The 18,655-nt window shown below is 45.5% G+C and overlaps 1 protein-coding gene across 5 annotated transcripts in view; it reads right to left on the reverse strand.

Moving 5' to 3' along the window:
- Positions 1–1,472: 1,472 nt before the first annotated feature.
- The window catches only part of LOC140914611 (acyl-CoA desaturase), a 36,046-nt gene continuing 18,863 nt past the window's right edge, over positions 1,473–18,655 (reverse strand). For 2 of the 5 annotated variants that reach the window (XR_012159919.2, XR_012159921.2), the window contains exons 7-8: positions 2,807–2,865; positions 1,474–2,165 (exon numbers count right to left, since the gene is read on the reverse strand). The gene's annotated coding sequence lies outside the window, so the exon portion shown is untranslated. Of the gene's footprint in view, positions 2,166–2,806; positions 2,866–18,655 lie in introns of all 5 variants that reach the window. The other 3 variants (XR_012159922.2, XR_012159923.2, XR_012159920.2) reach the window with 2 other exon arrangements.

Below are 18,655 nucleotides of genomic sequence, written 5' to 3' on the forward strand. Positions count from 1 at the left end.
GTACCCCCCCAGTATATTATGATTTGTATGGCAGGAGCACCTTGGGCCCCAAACCAAGCTCAGGGCCCCGTTGTGCAAGGTGCTGTACACACAAAGAGGTTAAGAGACAGGCCTTGGCCCAAGCAGCTCAATCGAGAACGTCAGGAGAAACAGAGGGGTCAAGTGACTTATCTGGGGTCCCAGAGCAGCTCAGGGCAGAAGCAGGATAAGAACCTAGATCTTGGACTCACAACCCGGTGCCCTATCTACCAGCCACATGGCCCATTCTGAGTGACTGTCAATGCATGGAATGCTTTGGTTCTGGTGGGGGTGGGGCAGGAGCGTGATTGCTGCGGAGCTGGGGCATCTACTTTCAGTAAGAGGTAGGTACAAGGTGGAGAAGGTTCTGTAAAGCAAGGGAAGGAAAACCCTGGCATACCCAAGCCCTGTCTTGTTTGTGGAGTGTGAGTGTGTTTTTTTGTCACCTTATTCAAGCTCCTTCTTACCCTCTTCAATTCCTTTACACTGCATTTAATTTAACTACCAAAGCAATAGGCTTTACCATTCCAATTCCTGCTGGCTACTGTGGGGCAAGTGCAGTGATATGGCCACAGAGAACTTTCTACCTAAACCCCTTGTGACTTCTTAGACGTCACCAGGCCAGTCCATCCCCTGCATTATCCATGGCAAGCTGTCCTGCAGTGGCTCAAAGCATAGTGTGACCAGGGTCCCAGTGGGGGCCAGCTGAGGTCACTCAATTAGGGTGAACTGCAAAGAACGGGTCAGACAAATCCCAAAGCTGGTGGATAATTTAATACTTAGATTTACCAATCCAGCATAAAACAGCTTCTTAATTACCTCACTGGTTATTCAGGAGTCAATAATACAGGACCCTTAAAGTACGCAGCCTCAGGCCTCCATCCAGGTACCCAAGTTAAATCTGATGAAGATTCCTGTAAATCTTTTTTCATCATATAAAAGAAAAGGTTCTACCAATTACCTCCCAGGTTAATGAATATTCCAGATCTTACCCAAACACACGCTACAGCTAATTCTTATGAACTAAACTAAAATTTATTAAAAAGAGAGAGAGAGTGTCAAGGTTCCTTCCCGACTCTGAACTCTAGGGTACAGATGTGGGGACCTGCATGAAAACCCCCAAGCTTATTTTTACCAGCTTAGGTTAAAACTTCCCCAAGGTACAAACTACTTTACCTTTTGCCCTTGGACTTTATTACTGCCACCACCAAGCATCTAACACATATATAACAGGGAAAGAGCCCGCTTGGAAACGTCTTTCCCCCAAAAATCCTCCCCAAACCCTACACCCCCTTTCCTGGGGAAGGCTTGATAAAAATCCTCATCAATTTGCATAGGTGAACACAGACCCAAACCCTTGGATCTTAAGAACAATGAAAAAGCAATCAGGTTCTTAAAAGAAGAATTTTAATTGAAGAAAAAAAGTAAAAGAATCACTTCTGTAAAATCAGGATGGTAAATACCTTACAGGGTAATCAGTTTCAAAACATAGAGAATCCCTCTAGGCAAAACCTTAAGTTACAAAAAGACACAAAAACAGGAATATACATTCCATTCAGCACAGCTATTTTATCAGCCATTTAAACAAAACAGAATCTAACGCATATCTAGCTAGATTACTTACTAAGTTCTAAGACTCCATTCCTTTTCTGTTCCCGGCAAAAGCATCACACAGACAGAGAGAGCCTTTGTTTCTCCCCCCGCTCCAGCTTTGAAAATATCTTGTCTCCTCATTGGTCATTTTGGTCAGGTGCCAGCGAGGTTATCTTAGCTTCTTAATCCTTTACAAGTGAAAGGTTTTTTCCTCTGGCCAGGAGGGATTTTAAAGGTGTTTACCCTTCCCTTTATATTTATGACAGAGTATGGTTAAAAGATTAATATACATACAGACATGAGCTTAATTATTGAGGTTCAGATACATAACGGATATGGTGAGCTTTGTAGTTGCAAAGAGTTCTTTCAGAAATAGTTCATAGGTTACAGTCCAATGTCCAATATCATATTCAGGGCGGACCAGTCAGCACTGGGATCCCAGTCTGGTGGCTTAAGCTTCCCCTGATGAAGCATTAAGCAGATCTGGGATGAACAAGATCAGGACTCAAGGATCTTTTATACAGTTGCATGTCTTCTTTGACAATTTGGAGTCCCTTGGAGAACAAAAGATAATTAGGATGACTTTGAAGGAGGTCCATCACCGGTACTTAGCTATATAAATTAACATAAGGCAATTTGCTTGTTCCTTCGCAGTTCACAGGTGATTTGCTATGCATTTCAAAGAGAGATGAATACAAAGATATCCCATGTTTACAATTCATTTAAATGATAGGATGTTGTTTTGATCTCTGAATTATCAGAATACAGCATAGATAGGGACTGTTGATTACATTGTCGACCACTACCCATATAGTTGTAAATACACAAAAACACAAACATTATCTCCCCACATGTCTTTAAGGGTTGAATTTGAGTAATTTATTTTGCAGGAAGTTTAACCCTTTCTGGCCATGAGTCACACGTGTACCAACCTCAGGGCAGGCTGTTATGTAGCAGGACACAAGGCCTAAATTGGTTGTGAGTTCTATACATAGATTTCACCAACCAGACCAGTTATCAAATGTGAACCCCTCAGGCATTATAACAGCCTTAACATGGAGTCACAGACAGTCTCCTTGGGTACTCCAATCTGCTCGCCACCCAGGTGAGTCTGTCTTTGTGATAGCTGTGATCTTTGGTGTAAGGGACCATCAATATTCAGGTTACTCCCAGTCCCAAAGGACCAGCCACTTACCACAATCACACCTTAGATCTCACACCAAAGACAACGCTTGTAGCCAATCCTATAATAAACTAAGAAAAGGAATTAGAGTTATTTACAAGGTTAAACCAAGTAAACATAAGTATGTAAAATGAGTTCATTTGAAGTTTTGATAGGTAGTAGAAGCTTCTATGATAAGCAAACTCTCTGTGTCCTTTAAGGCTAACCCACGCCAAGCACTGGGGATCTTTTGTTTATGCTTAGTCATCCTTGCCCCTTAGAGTCCAACCAGCATAAAAATATTGTTTCTCCTTGTTAGGGCCTTTTATTCTTTCCCTCCCTTATTCTTTGAGTTGCAAGTTCAGCTGTTGGGATGAATTCAGTCCCACATCTCCTCTTCTTGGGGGTGGGCAGGAGGCAATCAACAAAGTCTTTTGTTCTCTGATGTTCCACAATGATTTGTCTGGTATCTATGGGCCTTCTTTTGTTGGGCAGGAGATAACACCTACTGTGGCAAACTAGTATTTCACAGTTGGTAATGCTTCTCCCATGCTTGGGGATGTACAGGTACAGCGCAAACACTTATGTATTACCTTATAACATGGGATATAGATTTTAAAAGTGAGAATAAGGCCTGGTCTACACTCCCAAGATTTTTTTTGCCAAAAGGCAGGGGTGGATGCGTGTGTGTGAGAGAGAGAGATTCTGTGCAGAGCCAGGGAGGGAGGTGTGGGCTGATGTCGGTGTTTCCCCCTCTCACTGGCCCCTGCCTCAGGCCAGGTTGCTTTCTGCGGCTATCTGAACTTAGAAGACAGCATGCTGACACACTCACTGTGCCCCAAAGCACACGGTCTGTCTCTCTCCCTCCATACACACACTCCCTGTCTCACACTCTCCCCCCGCACACTTCAGTTGAAAAGCAGCTGGCAATCTAGTAGGGTGCCCATGGAACAATGGGAGTAGGAAACCTGCATCATATGACACTGTACCTGCCCAATGAGGCATTGCAAACCCTTCCCAAAGCACCCTGCAGCCAGTTGCACAATGGAATAGCTACGCACAGTGCACTGCTCTCTGAGTCGATACAAGAGCTGCTAGTGTGGATGCACTCTGCCGACACAAGGAGCTAATGTGGATGTGCAATAGTGTTTTAATTAAAGTGGCATAGCTTTTGGCAAAAAAACTTGGCAGTGTAGACATAGCCTAATACAGGCAGCAACTTACAAGCATCCTATAAAGTCTAAATACATTTATCTAACCCTGCTACCTATTTGAACAATACTAACACACAGGTGTTTGTCAGTGTTCATTCGAGGGGGCTTGGCATGAGCTGGCACCTGGTCCACAAGCATCACAATCCCTTCTCTTGTAGTGACCAACACCAGATGCTTCACAGGACTATAAAGCAGCCTCTGAAAGCTCCTGCTCAATTATGCAGTGCTGGGGTGGAGGGGAAAGTAATTACTTCCTGATCCAGGAAGTGATCAGCTTTTTCCCTGAAGCACAGGGGCTGGATAACAGTTTTGGCCCTACACTCTAGAAGATTATAAAGGCTGTGACGCTTCTCAGGACACCCAGAGCTGAATCACCTTGTTGCCGCCTTCCTCCACCATGCGGGAGTCTGGCCTGTGCTAGCTGGTTGTTTGCTCCCCAGCACAGCCAGCCTGTCAGCCACACAAGTACTCTCCTCTGTCAGACGACAGATGCACCCCAGCCCCCAAGTCCCTTTAAAGTGTGCTCCCTGATCATTGGATGCCCATAGAAATTTCAGATCCTCTGTGCCAAAGGAAGTGTGCCCAGTTCCCAAGTCTCACCATAGCCCACTGCTCCTGTGTCACACACAGCCTGTGAGTTTGGTTACAGTAAAATAAAAGGAAATGTATTTTACAAAAGAAGCATTTCAAGTAGAAACAAGTGTGAGTGATGGAAACAAATGGTGAGACACAGACCAAAATCAGAGAATGTGAACTAAGGCCTGCACTTGTCAATAGCTACCTTTCCTCGCTAATAAAATACATCCTCACCTGCAAAGTTCAGTCTTTTGCAGCACTAGCTAGCCTCCAGGAGCCAGTCTGTCATGAAGCACCCCCTACTGTTTTAAGGCACTGCCTCACTGAATGGATGCAGAGCGTCTTTGCACCCTGTAATATGGTGAATCAATCTTTTGTTATTATTCACAGACAGGGCAATCCCCTTGCTGTCTTTTGTTCCTTTTCACTTCCAAGTGGTTTCAATGTTTAGTGTTTGTCTTTTATGGTTTTTCATTGACTCTTCTGGGTTGTTGTTGTGACAAAGGGGGAATTTTCTGTGATCTTTTTATGAATCCTAGGCTTCGCTCTGTTTCCCTCTCTATGTTGCATTGCTACCTAGCGGGTGAAAAACGGTTAACCCTTTCTTCTGGAACAGCACAGGAGACGGGTGTGTGTGTGTGTACGCATGTGAGAGAGAGCTCTTGCTGGGGTGGAATGAATAGAATCGGGTAACCATATTTTCCCAAAGGGAAAACAGGACACCTCATGGGACCAGCCTGAGCCCTCCCTGCCTCCCACGCAAATGAGCTGGCCTGAGGTCTCCCTGCCTGTGCAGGACTGGCTCAGCCCGAGCTGCTCTCCCAAGCTCCCACTCCCATGCAGGGCAGGTGTTGACATGCCCCCTCCCTCCCCCCCACAGATTCCTCCACACCCTGCTAGGGGTTGCACCCCAATTTTTTTGCAAAACTGTGTATTTGTCCTGTTTGCTCTTGCCAACAAATCCCCAGTTTTGCCAAAAAAGTCAGGATGCCCGGGACAGGGCTTAAAAAAGGGACTGTCCTGGCCAAAACCAGACGTATGTAAGAATCATTAAAGAACTGACTCAAACCGACTCAAATCAACAGCAAGACAAAGAGATGCCCCAACCTAACAATCAACACCTAACAGCAGGTGGGACGTGGGAGCTGAGCTGGAAATTAGGTGTCAGGAGCCTGGAAGACGGGCTGCCCTTTTGGAGCCTAATTTCAAACCCACTCAGGTTCTAAGTTAACCTAACCCTGCCTCCATTTATCAAGCCCTCATGACAGCAGTAAGTAGGCCCCTTCACAGCCATCCACTGGATTTATCTGCACAGCTCCCCTGGAGGGCAATGACATATTGGCCCTGATTTACAATGGGGAAACTGAGGCATAGGATAGATTAAGTGACATGCCCAAGATCACATAGGGAGTCCGTGGCTGAGCCAGGAACTGAACTCAAGTCTCCAGAGTCTCCATCTAGTGAACCACTAGCCTGTCCTTCTACCCTGGCACTTGTCCCCTCACTCTCGGCCACTACCCAATCCACTCCGTAGTTACACCGGGATTATATTGTCATTGGAGGGCCCAGTCCTTCAGTCCCTCCTGGGATGAGAGGGCCCATTAAAGTCAAGGGAACTAGTCATCTGACTATGGGCTGCAGGATCAGGCCTGGATGTCTTGATATAAGTAGCACAGCATTATACATTAAAGCACCAGATACAGTACATTGCAGCTACATAATGCATGGAAAGGAATCCCAGTGCAGCTACAGGGCATGAGACAAGCTATGCATGTACCTGTTCGGTACTTTGCACTGCATGCACTTTGCTCTGTAGCAGAGCCTGAGCCCCTTCATGCGACATGCCCAATGCTGGTGCAGGAGCCTTCTCCCCTGCAGCGCCTGCCATCTGGAACAACCATCCTGCATCTCCCCACCTCCTCTGATTAGTCTGAAAGCATCCCTTTGCCATGCCTCTGAATTTCTCTTGCCTTCTTGAGGTATTTGCATTTCATCTCTGCAATGCTAGTATTTAATTCTGTAAAGCATGGCAACATAGGGGCTGCTCGGGAAATGCTGTGCCTGACTGCAAATATGCACTACTAGGATATACTACGAGCAGTCCTCACACAGCTTGTTAGTATCTTCAGGATCAGGCCCTCACTTTGTATTGTTTCATATATTGTCTGTCTGTATTAATTTGGGAAGGAAACCACCTACAGTAACTCCTCGCTTAACGTTGTAGTTATGTTCCTGAAAAATGCGACTTTAAGCAAAACAACATTAAGCAAATCCAATTTCCCAATAAGAATTAAATAGGGGGGGTTAGGTTCCAGGGAAAATTTTTTCACCAGCCAAAAGACTATTATATATATATATATATATGTATATATATATATACATACATACACACACACAGTATAAGTTTTAAACAAACAATTTAATACTGTACACAGCAATGATGATTGTGAAGCTTGGTTGAGGTGGTGAAGTCAGAGGGTGGCAGAAAGTAGGATATTTCCCAGGGGGATGCCTTAGTGCTAAATGATGAAGTAGCACTCGGCTGAGCCCTCAAGGGTTAACACATTGTTAATGTAGCCTCACACTCTACAAGGCAGCATGGATGGAGGGAGGGGGGACAGCATGGCAGAGAGAGACAGAGACACACACTGTGTGTGTGAGAGAGAGAGCGATGGTTATTGCCCCTTTAAGTATGCTGACACCACTGTAAGTACATTGCCTTTTTAAGTAGATCAGCAAGTTGAGACAGCAGCTGCTGCCAGCAAGCTCCCTCCACCCTGAGCCCTGTCTTGCCCCCCCGCCGCTCTATGGAGATATGGGGTAAGCGGGGTGCAGGGAGGAAGGGGGACACCCTGACATTAGCCCCTCCTGCACAGCAAGCAAGAGGCAGAGGGCAGGAGCAACACATGGCAGTGTGGGGAGGGACAGCTGAACTGCCGGCAATTGATAGCCTGCTGAGCGGCTGCTGCACAGGGAACTTAGGGAAGCGGGGAGCTGATGGGGGGCTGCCGGTCCACCCTGGTTCCAAGCCCCCACCAGCTAGCTGCAACAGGGTGCTCTTCCTGCAAGCAGTGGACAAAGCAGGCAGCTGCCAAACGACATTCTAAGGGAGCATCACACAACTTTAAATGAGCATGTTCCCTAACTGATCAGCGATGTAACAACGTTAACCAGGGCAACTTTAAGTGAAGAGTTACTGTACAGGGATGTAGCTAACAGTGTGGCCAAGGCCAAGCGATTAAAACTCTTGAATCTGGCCCCAAGGAATCATGAGGTTGACTTAAAACTTGAGAGTGTAACAAATAACTGCTGGGTTCATTGTCTTTGCCTTGGGGAGTTTGGGTGTTTACAGGTCATGTTTTCAAGCTTTTCTTTGCAATCACAAGGGAAAAGAGACTTTGTTAAAAAAACTGCCAAGTCAAGATTCTCTCCTATAGTCCTGTTCACCATCAGATTCATGATAAAACCCTGAGAGTTGGAAATGCTGATCCAAAGGGGCAGAGGAAAGTCAGGAGAGTCAAAACGCCTGTTCCAGACACAGGAAGCAATGGGCAATCCCTGCTATGGGAGGCAGAGGAGGGAGCAGCAATACGCCTGCTAGCAGAATAAAGTAGGCACAAAAATCTCCTATAACTCAGCCTATCAATGATTCAAATGCATTAAATATTTATACTAGTAATTGGAACTGGTTTGAATCCCTCAAGGGAGAACGGGCAAAGCCCCGCTGTGAGGGGGGTGTCTCAAGGGAAAGGGCGATTTGGTTTCACCATTCCTGTCTCTCTGCCTGGTTCCACCAGGATTGCTCCAGGGCTATGGGTGGATGGTGTAGGGACCCATGAGCACAAGCGCTCCCAGCATGCTCTGCTCCTAAGCAAGTGCTGAAGGGATGGATGGACATGCCCTCATTCTTCATCACTCAGGGAGCAGGCACAATTGGGCCTCAGGGCAGAGCAGATAATGCAAAACGTTCCCACTACAGTTATTTGTATTACAGCAGCGCATGGAGACCTCAACCAAGTCCTCACTGTGCTAGGTGTGATGCTGGCAGACCAGATGCCAGCTCTTGCCAAGGCTGTAGGCATCAGCTGAGCACTGACAAATTCATAGCTGGAAACCAGACCAGCTCACCTGTATGCTCCTATTGTTCAAGATGGGTGTTTGACTTGGGGCTGGGGGATGCGTTAGTCTCAATAAAATGCTTGTAAGTTGCTGCATGCATTACTCTTACTTGTAATGTCTGTGTCACATGCTATAAGGAGATATGAACGTTTTGTTTTATAACTGTAAAAATGCCTGCTCTGAACCTGTGAACCCAGGCAGGAGGCATGGTTCCCCCTCCCACAAAGAAGGACTATCAAAATTAAGTGGGCCATTGTGGAACATCATGATACAAAGGCTTTGCTAATTGCCCCTGCACAGGCTATGTGCAGAAGGTCTTGTCCCATCAGTTTGAATTCTGGAAGAAGGAAATAAAGGTAGCTGACATGAAGATCTATCATGTCTTCGCTGTTTGGACTCTCTCAGTGCTGGAACTAGGGAACAGAAGCAGAGATCCCAGGGTTAACCTGGATTAGCCCTAGAAGACATCCATTACTGACAGATTACTATAACTCTGTCACATTTGGGAACCACAGACTGTAACTCATTTGTGTATATATTTACAGGTTACAGCAGGTAACATAACATTTCTTTTTCCTAATTAATAAACGTGTAGTTAGTTTATTACAGGACTGGTTACAAGCGGTTGTCTTTGGTGAGAGATCTGAGGTACAAGTTGACCTGAGGTGAGTGACTGGACTCTTGGGACTAAGAACAAACCTACATCTTTTGTGATCTTTGGTGCATGGCAACCAACTACTGTATCAATCAGTCCATCTTGTGTGGGTGGCAAGATAGACTGGAGTGCCCAAGTGGACAGATTGACTCATGGTAAGACTGTTACAGTGCTTCAGGAGTTCACATTTGTTACAGGGTTGGTGAAATCTAATTATAGAACACACCACCAGCTCGTAGAGTCTGCCCTGTTTTTTGACAGTCTATTCTACCCAGAGGTTGGCACACTCCAGCATGAGCAGCTCCTGGCAGTGTGACAGTACGTGCTGAACATACACGTAGAGAGAGGCAGTCCCTGCCCAAACAAGCTGATAAGCCAACTAGGCAATAGTGTGGGAGAAGGGAAGCATTATCCTCACGTTACAGCGGGGGGACTGAGGCACAGCGAGATTCAGTGACTTGCCTGAAGTCATGCAGTCAGTCTGTGGCGGAGCCACGAATTGAGCAGATCTGAGATGCAGGCTGGCACCTCAGCCACAAACCCATCTCTTTTCTTCACAGGAATCCCCCCTCCTGCACATGGATCTGCTAGATTGGAATAGGGGAGGCTAGAAGGATCTCATAAATATATAAAATGAGGTGGCCTCATTAGGCATAAGTGGCCAGGGATGACTTACATGAAGCACTCCACAGGATGGCTGATCAAATCTTTATTCCACACCACACCAGACAGCTTGATTACTTGGTGTCTGGAGCTGCTTAGTAGCTTGGAGTTTTAGAATGAACAAGGAGAGATGGTCATGCCCTCCGCATGGCATGGTGCAAATTGGCAGTGGCTCTGCCTCAGTTTCCCTTCAGCTGATTTGCCCAGTCTCCAATGCATTCTACATTGAGGGGACATAGCCTTCTGCTCAGTCATAACAATTCCACCCCTCCTGGCCTCAATCCTCCAGAGACTCTCCCCCCACATAACCCTAGGCTGAGCAGAGCACCAAGAAAACAAATGCTTCTGCCTAGGTTGGGTTCCTACAAGCCTGGGTCAGTCACTGGCAGCCACACAAGCAAGTAGCTACCAGGCCTACCTTTATGCAAGGCGGCTCTGCTAGACAGCAGCCTCTGCCACTTCCTAGCCTAGCCATGCCCCAGGTGAGCTGGGCTGTCCCTTTTTAACCCCTTCCTCTAAGCCTAATACCTGCTTCAGGTGTTGCAGGGTGGGCCTGATTGGCCCCTCCCGAGGAACCCTTTCCTACTGGTGTGGGCTCTGTAGACCCTCTCACAGATGGAGTGGTGAGCCTAGAGTGGGTGATGTGGTCAGAGGAAAGTGGTATCTTCAAACCAACAGGATTTTGGGCTAGTCCAACATATATTCCTTGGCCTGTGATTACAACTAAGACTAGAGAGGCCCCATTACTGCAATGCGATGGGACTAGGGTTCTATTGTCTATTCTGTGACATTGGGCAATGGTTCATCAGGCTGCTGCAGCTACTCAAGAAGTGGGTGATGTTTTCAAATAACACTTAGGCCAAATTTACCACTTTCTCTCTGGGGAGCTCAAACATGAACCATTTCAAAGCTACCTCCCCAGGATTCAGATGGGGAAACCAAGGCACCAGGAGTTAAAGCCAAACTTTTCAAGAGCAGTCTCTGATTTCTGAGTTCCCAATTTGAGACACATTGGGCCTGATTGTTTAGAAAATGTCCAGCATTGGGCATTTGGGGGGCTCAGGCTGGGAAAGCCAAAAGGGAGGGACCTAAAATCCCAGGCCATTTTTGAAAATTTTGGCTTAAGTGATATACTCAGAGAGTGAGTAGCTGCGATGAGAAAAGAACCCAGGAGTTTTGACTCCCAGCCACCTGCTCTAACTACTAGAGTTCCCACCCTCCCAAACCTATCATGGTTACAGAGTTTCAGCATTTCATGCTGGCATTTAGATTTTTTTGAACTCAATTGTCCTAATTATGGAGCAAAGCACTTAGATATGAGCAACAAACAACAAGTTAGCTAAGTAGGATAGCCCTGGTGTTAATAATCAGCCTGAGTTAATGGGTTGGATGATACAGGCTTGTCATAAATATGAAGGGAAGGGTAAACACCTTTAAATCCCTCCTGGCCAGAGGAAAAACCCTTTCACCTGTAAAGGGTTAAGAAGCTAAGACAACCTTGCTGGCACCTGACCAAAATGACCAATGAGGAGACAAGATACATTCAGGGGCGGGGACAAAGGGTTCTCTCTGGCTGTTTTTTTTTTGTTTGTTTGTTTGTTTTTGCCAGGAACAGAGAAGGAAGGGAGCCTTAGGAAGTAATCTAGTTAGATATGCGTTAGATTCTGTTTTGTTTAAATGGCTGATAAAATAAGTTGTGCTGAATGGAATGTATATTCCTGTTTTTGTAACTTAAGGTTTTGCCTAGAGGGATTCTCTATGTTTTGAATCTGATTACCCTGTAAGGTATTTACCATCCTGATTTTACAGAGGTGATTCTTTTACTTTTTCTTCAATTAAAATTCTTCTTTTAAGAACCTGATTGCTTTTTCATTGTTTTTAAGATCCAAGGGTTTGGGTCTGTGTTCACCTATGCAAATTGATGAGGATTTTTATCAAGACTTCCCCAGGAAAGGGGGTGTAGAGTTTGGGGAGGATTTTTTGGGGAAAGATGTTTCCAAGCGGGCTCTTTCCCTGTTATATATGTGTTAGATGCTTGGTGGTGGTAGTAATAAAGTCCAAGAGCAAAAGGTAAAATAGTTTGTACCTTGGGGAAGTTTTAACCTAAGCTGGTAAAAATAAGCTTGGGGGTTTTCATGCAGGTCCCCACATCTGTATCCTAGAGTTCAGAGTGGGGAAGGAACCTTGACATGGTGGCAGAGTGGTGGGATTAACTTGAAATCATTTTGAGATTTTTGAACAAGAAGCACAGATTTTAAAAAGGAATTCCTTCCCCCACCCCCCCTTTGGGCTGCTGGAAAGCAGGTTTTCAGCTGAAAGCAGTTAGTTGGTTTTTTTTGTCTTGGCTTGGGGGCCAGAGCAGAGACAAAAGGGAATTGTCTTTTGTGAGCTGGAGTTTTCTCTACCTAAAGGCAGGGTAGTTAACCTCCTGCAGGGAAATTCTCAAGTCTTCACAGACCTGAAGACTACTATTTTTTTTTTTTTTACTTAAGAGCAACTAGAGGGGTTTTCTATTTGCCTGGAGACAAAGGCATTAGGTTTTTTTTTTTGTTTAAGGATTTTTCTGTAGGCTGACAACCACTATCAGAGAACATAGGTATCCGGTTACAGCACAATCTATTTTGTTTGACAAGCCAAGTTTGTTTATTTTATTTCTAAGCCTTGGGTGTAAAGTTAGTTAAAAACAGAGAGGCAAACATAATAGAAACCAAGGCACAACACAAATTGGAGTTAACCAGACTGGAGGCAATGAAAGAGGCAGAAAAAGCCCTAGAGGCTGCCCACAGAAGAGCTATGGAGGCAAAAGACAAAGAAATGGAGGCAGAAAAAAACCAAGAGGCTGCCCACAAGAGAGCTATAGCAGCAGAAAAGAACCAAGAGGCTGCTTACAGGAGAGCTATGAAGGCAAAGGAAAAAGACATGGAGGAAAAGGAAAATGAGAGGAAGCATGAACTGGAGATGAAGGTAAGGGCTGAGTGGAATCTACTGGATAATCCTAACAATCCTTCCCCAACAATCCACAAATGGAAGCAATTATGTCCATAGTATGATGAATCCAGTGATATTGCTGAATATTTTCTCACCTTTGAGAGACTGTGCACTCTCCATAAAATTCCTGAAGCTCAAAAGATGACCACATTGGTCACAAAATTGACTGGAAGAGCTCTGGACATAGTCAATAAGATGCCTATTGATGAGGCTTCTGACTATAATAATTTCAAGGATTTGGTTTTAAAGCAATTTCAAATTACATCTGAAACATACAGAGTAAAGTTAAGAGAGGGCCTGGCCTCAGTAATGTGGCTTATCTAAACCAGATGAAGGATCTGTTAGATAAATGGGTCCAAGGAAGGGGTGTCACTAGCTTTAACGGAATGTGTGATTTGATAGCTCAGGAGCAATTCCTGAATGCATCCAAGAAGGAAATAAAACAGTGTTTAAGGAAATTGACTCAGCAGAAAGTCTTCCTTCTTATGCTGATCAAAATGAGCAGTCCCAGACTGCCAGAGAGGCGGGGCAAGCCAGAACAAAATGGGTGGAGGGAGGAACAACCCTGGTTGCAGTTGGAGTGGATACCAGAAGGGACACCCTCAGACCACACCCTACTACGGGGGCAGCCCAAGGCCCCAACTACACACCAAGGAATAGTCCAGACACTTTATCGTCCCGCCACACCGTTCTCCAGCAACCCACCTCGCCTCAGTGATCAGTCAGCTGGACGATGTTTTAAATGAAACGAGCCGGGGCATGTGAAGGCCCACTGCCTCAAGAACTCCAACAGATTACAGTTCATTGCACCAAAAATCACACCAGAGGTCCTCAGGCCCAGATACCTCCCAGATATCCTCGGAGCAGAGGGAAACAGTGTGAGCGGGAAGATGGTCACCACATGGAGGGACACCAGAGCACAAGTGTTGGCTATCCATGCTTTCTTAGTGGACCCCAATTTAATCGGCCCAGAGCTCCGAGTGACACTTCAACCCTTCAGGTCCAACTCTTTCAATTTGCCTACAGCCAAGTTGCCTGTCCCGTACAAGGGCTGGTCAGGAATGTGGACTTTTTCAGTCTACGATTATGATGATTATCCTATCCCCATGCTGTTGGGGGGAAGACTTGGCCAATCATGTGAAGCTAGCCAAGAGAGTGAGAATGGTCACCCGCAGCCGGACTAAGCAAGCCGTCATGCCTAGCTCTGCTCTGGAAACTTCTACCAGGACCCGGTCAGAGGTGATTGGCCTGGGGTCCGGGTCCATGTTTGCAACAGCAGTAGTGGATCCAGTCCCAGAGACCCAGACAGAGTCAGTTCCAGAACCGGAACTGGCAGAACAACCAGCTCCAGACCCATTGCCAGCACTGAATCCAGTGTGGGAATATGGACTGGAATATGTAAAGCAATGGCAGAAACTGAAACTTTGAAAAACAGTAACAAAAAGTAAATAGTGTAGAATCTTGCAATTAATGGCCATAGCAGTAAGATGTCTTAAACATGCCCCAATACTGGCCAGGCAAATAATAAAAAAACCCAGGGAAGTAGAAGTGGTAACCCAGGCTTTGGAAGAAGCATCCCAGGCTGTTGAGAACTAGAAAGCCCAAGCTCTTTGAGCAGGGCAGCAGGCAGTCCAGATACATGATATGCTCGAACAGATAAAGCAGGAGAATAAAAAATTGGAATCAGCTGTGGAAAACCTGCAAAAGAAAGAGGTGCCATCCCCCATTACCTACCACCAGACTTCAAATGCTTTTATAGTGCCTGAAGGATGGGGACAAAAATGGAAACAGGTGGACCTAGCCCAATTAAAAGATGGCACATGGAATAATTGGAATGGATTCTGCACTAGGGCCATGTGGAATGATCCATATTTGCCACCATCCAATAGCTCATGGGCAGGGGCTACTATTCTGCAACCAGCACCTTATAATAAGAACCAGGTTTAAAACCAAACCAACAAACCCTTCACCAAAACCTAAATCAATTCCTGTTAAAAAAGGAACACTGAGTAAAGAGGGGGAGCCCAGAATTGGAAATGGAGCATAGCACCTCACCAATTCCTCGATTCACCCTGAATGTCACTCCACAAATAACTCAAAAGTGGATTGGAACTATTAAAAACCCCCCACAAAACTCAAATTAGAAAACAACTTGAAAGGGCCAGGGCTCCATCGTGATCCTGAAAAAAGGGAAAATATTATGCCTCAGTATGGGCATTACACACACAGGTATGTGACAGGTCTTTCCTCAGCATCAGTATCTTGAGTGATCACACTAACAATACAGAAATTTAACACTAGAATACAACATAAAGGGGAACTCATTGTTGGGGGCAGTCAAAGAAGGCCTTTCCTCATGTACTAGCTGAGGGGTCGGCAACCTTTCAAAAGTGGTGTGCCAAGTCTTCATTTATTCACTCTAATTTAAGGTTTTGCATGCCAGTAATACATTTTAAAGTTTTTAGAAGATCTTTCTGTAAGTCTATGATATAACTATTGTCGTATGTAAAGTAAATAAAGGTTTTTAAAATGTTTAATAAGATCTGCATTTTAATTTAATTTTAAATGGAGCTCATCAGTTTAGTATGATCCTTGCCCTTGCTTTTCCTTGCTGAATTTTCCAATGTCTGGCATGTATTTGGATACTTTGAGCTGCACACAGGCTTCTGATCGATCAGTTAACTGGCTCTGAGAGGGAGAGAGGACAGATTTCATGTGTGAAAATACTGGTTCACACAGGTATGTGGATCCAAATGCTGAAAGCATTGCAAATACAATTTTCTTCAAACAGTTAAATTTCACTGGCAGGGACATCCAGCAGGTCAGAATAGAGGGCCCATGAGCTCTCTCGGTAGCTTCAAGTGCACTCTGCAGATCTCCAAACTTTGATGCCCACAATTCTGAGCTTTTTAACTGAATAAGCTGCATTTCGAAATCTTCGGCACACATCCACTGAAATACAGACCGATCCAAGTCGCTTTCGTTGAACTTTTCAGGTTTAATTAGAAAAGAAATCATTGGCCCAAATTGCTGGAAATCTGTCAGAAAATCCTGATTCCACTTCTTGCATGTATATTCTAATCTCAACGTCAAACGCAGCGTGCTGTTCCACATGGCGTGATAGTGATGTAAGCAGCAAATCAGGACTTAAATATCCCAGTACAGTGGTGCTGGAACAATTTTTAAGGTGGGGGTGCTGAGCTCTGCCCCCTCTTGCCCCTGTCTGCACCCTGCACTACCCCAGGCTGGGGCCAGCGGGCCATAGGTGGGGGGTGGTTGCAGAGCCCCGTGCCGACGGCCAGGACCCCAGGCCGGCAGCAGAGCCCCCTGGTCTGGTGGCCGGGACCCAGGGCTGGCAGCGGGCTGAGCAGGGCCAGAGAATGGAACCCTTGCCGGCAGCCGGTACCCCAGGCCAGCAGCCAGGACCTGGGCAGCGTGAGTGCCGCTGAAAATCAGCTGGCGTGCCATAGGTTGCCTACCCCCATAGTAGCTACTTCTTCTGTTCAGGTTCATTGTGGTCTTTTAAGCACCTCATACGAGATACCTGCCTTCTCTTCATATCCCACCATAAATTCTTGGCAAAAGTTAGTGAGCCCCCAAAAAGACTAAGGATTTAGTATCCATGGGCATCAGAAGGATCTGATGGATTTGAAATTAAACACAGAATCCTTTGGCAGCAGATAGAAAAATTGGTAGTAGAATTTAGCAAGGTCAGGATGGTCAAAATAAAAGACCCATTACAAAGGGGAAATGAACAGACCGACAAATTTGCCAAAGCAGCAGCACTTACTGGAACATTATGGGAATTTATGCCTGTGGTAGTAACCAGCCCGGCACAAGTAAAACTAGAAAAAAAACAATTGATAAAAATAACCAGAAAGGATTGCAAGTATTACAGAACATGCAAGCAAAGAGTGAGCTAATACAGAAATGGTTGGAAAAGTGTCCCTCAAAATGGAAGGGTGTGCCTCTGATAAAGGAAGGGAATTTAATTCTGGCAAAGCCAGAGTGAGCACCACTAAAACCAGCTCAAATCACCACATTTAAAAAGAGGTTCCCTTTCCCTGTACCCCGCATAGGAGGAAATAAATATCTGGAGGAACAGCAGCTTCTGAAGGCTCCAGCCCGCCCAGCCCTTTGTAGTCAGGCAGTCGAGTTTTAAAGTAAACTTTTATTATGAATAAATACCAGTTCAGATCAGTACAACCAGCAGTCTGATTCCAAATTAGTAGAAATTTCAAAAAGTTTTTCAGTAGACAAAACATGGAGATCTTAGAATGCAGAAACTGACCTGGAAAGTTCTCTCTCACATTTCAATAGCAACAGAGCTTAGACAATGTACAGATTCAACCTTCCAATCTTTCACTACTTATCCAACACTCGCACGTCCCGTCTCCAGGATACCAGAGGGGCTGGGAACACTGTTTGCAATCCAGTCATTTACTACCACCGCCACCACTAGTGGGTATATTGGGCCTTCCACACCCTGATCTCTCAGTGCTTTAGAAGTATTAATTACACCTCAACACCCCTGTGAGGTAGGGTGCTATCCCTATTTTACAGAGAGGGAAACTGAGGCATGGAGAAGTTAACTGACTGGCCCTAGATCTCACAGTGAGTCACTGGCAAAGCTGGGAATCGAGCTCAGGAGGCCTGCTGCTCTAGCCACTAGACATGCTGGTGCTTTGTCTACATCCACCTCTCACTCTGACTCACTAACTAAACTCACAGAGAACACACTTGGATACAAACATGCCACCAAAGAAAGAAATACAAAGCAAACAAGGTTACCTTTAAAATGATGCATCTGTTCCTTAATCTAACAAATTCTAACTCAATACATTCAAAATCACCTGTACCCACAATTTAATGACAGCAATTAAATAATTAAATCAAATTTCTATAAATCATAGAACGGAAAACATCCTGCAAATAGCTGTCAATACTTTTATGCGTATTAAAGAAAAAAAACTTAAGGCACCCAGAGACGTACGCCAATCTACTGACAAAGTGACTGGGCAAACACCAGTGCTGTTTGGTTACTTCCACTCCACTTCCCCAGGGTGTCAGGATTTTTGGCTCTGATCAGTACTCTTGGGATCTAGAGGCAACGCCCGAATCAACCTCTTGATTTTCTCCCGAGAGGATGGTGGATGCAATACCATGTTGTGTCATGTATCTGAATGGTAGGTTGCATCACACAACACGTCCAGATCATGAGGTAAGGGAAGAACTATTAGGGGAGGCCAAATTCACCCAGGGTGTAGACTCCAGTCAGTGGGGTTTGGACCAGGAATGGATCTGGCCCAGGATTATGATATGCAGGTATCTTTGCATCCAGTTGGATAAAACTATCCACAGCCACCCCCTGGGCAGTTATAAATCTCAGCCGTGGGGAATCCCCACCCACCCATCCACCTCCCGGGTTTAGAGCCCAGGAATTAAAAGCTTCCCGATGGGCTTATCTGCTGGTGGAACAAGCAGATCACTAGCCCAGTCAGAGGGCAGGCTGCTCCATTGGGTTGCAAAGCTGGACAGTTCTGGCCACGGCAATGCACAGGAACAAGGCCAGGAACGACTTCTTTAGTTGGGGAGTGGTCCTGCTTTGAGCAGGGGGTTAGACCTAGATGACCTCCCGAGGTCCCTGCCAACTCTGATATTCTATGA

The sequence above is a fragment of the Lepidochelys kempii genome, chromosome 7, assembly GCF_965140285.1.
Source record: "Lepidochelys kempii isolate rLepKem1 chromosome 7, rLepKem1.hap1, whole genome shotgun sequence".
In the NCBI taxonomy this organism is placed as follows: domain Eukaryota; kingdom Metazoa; phylum Chordata; order Testudines; family Cheloniidae; genus Lepidochelys; species Lepidochelys kempii.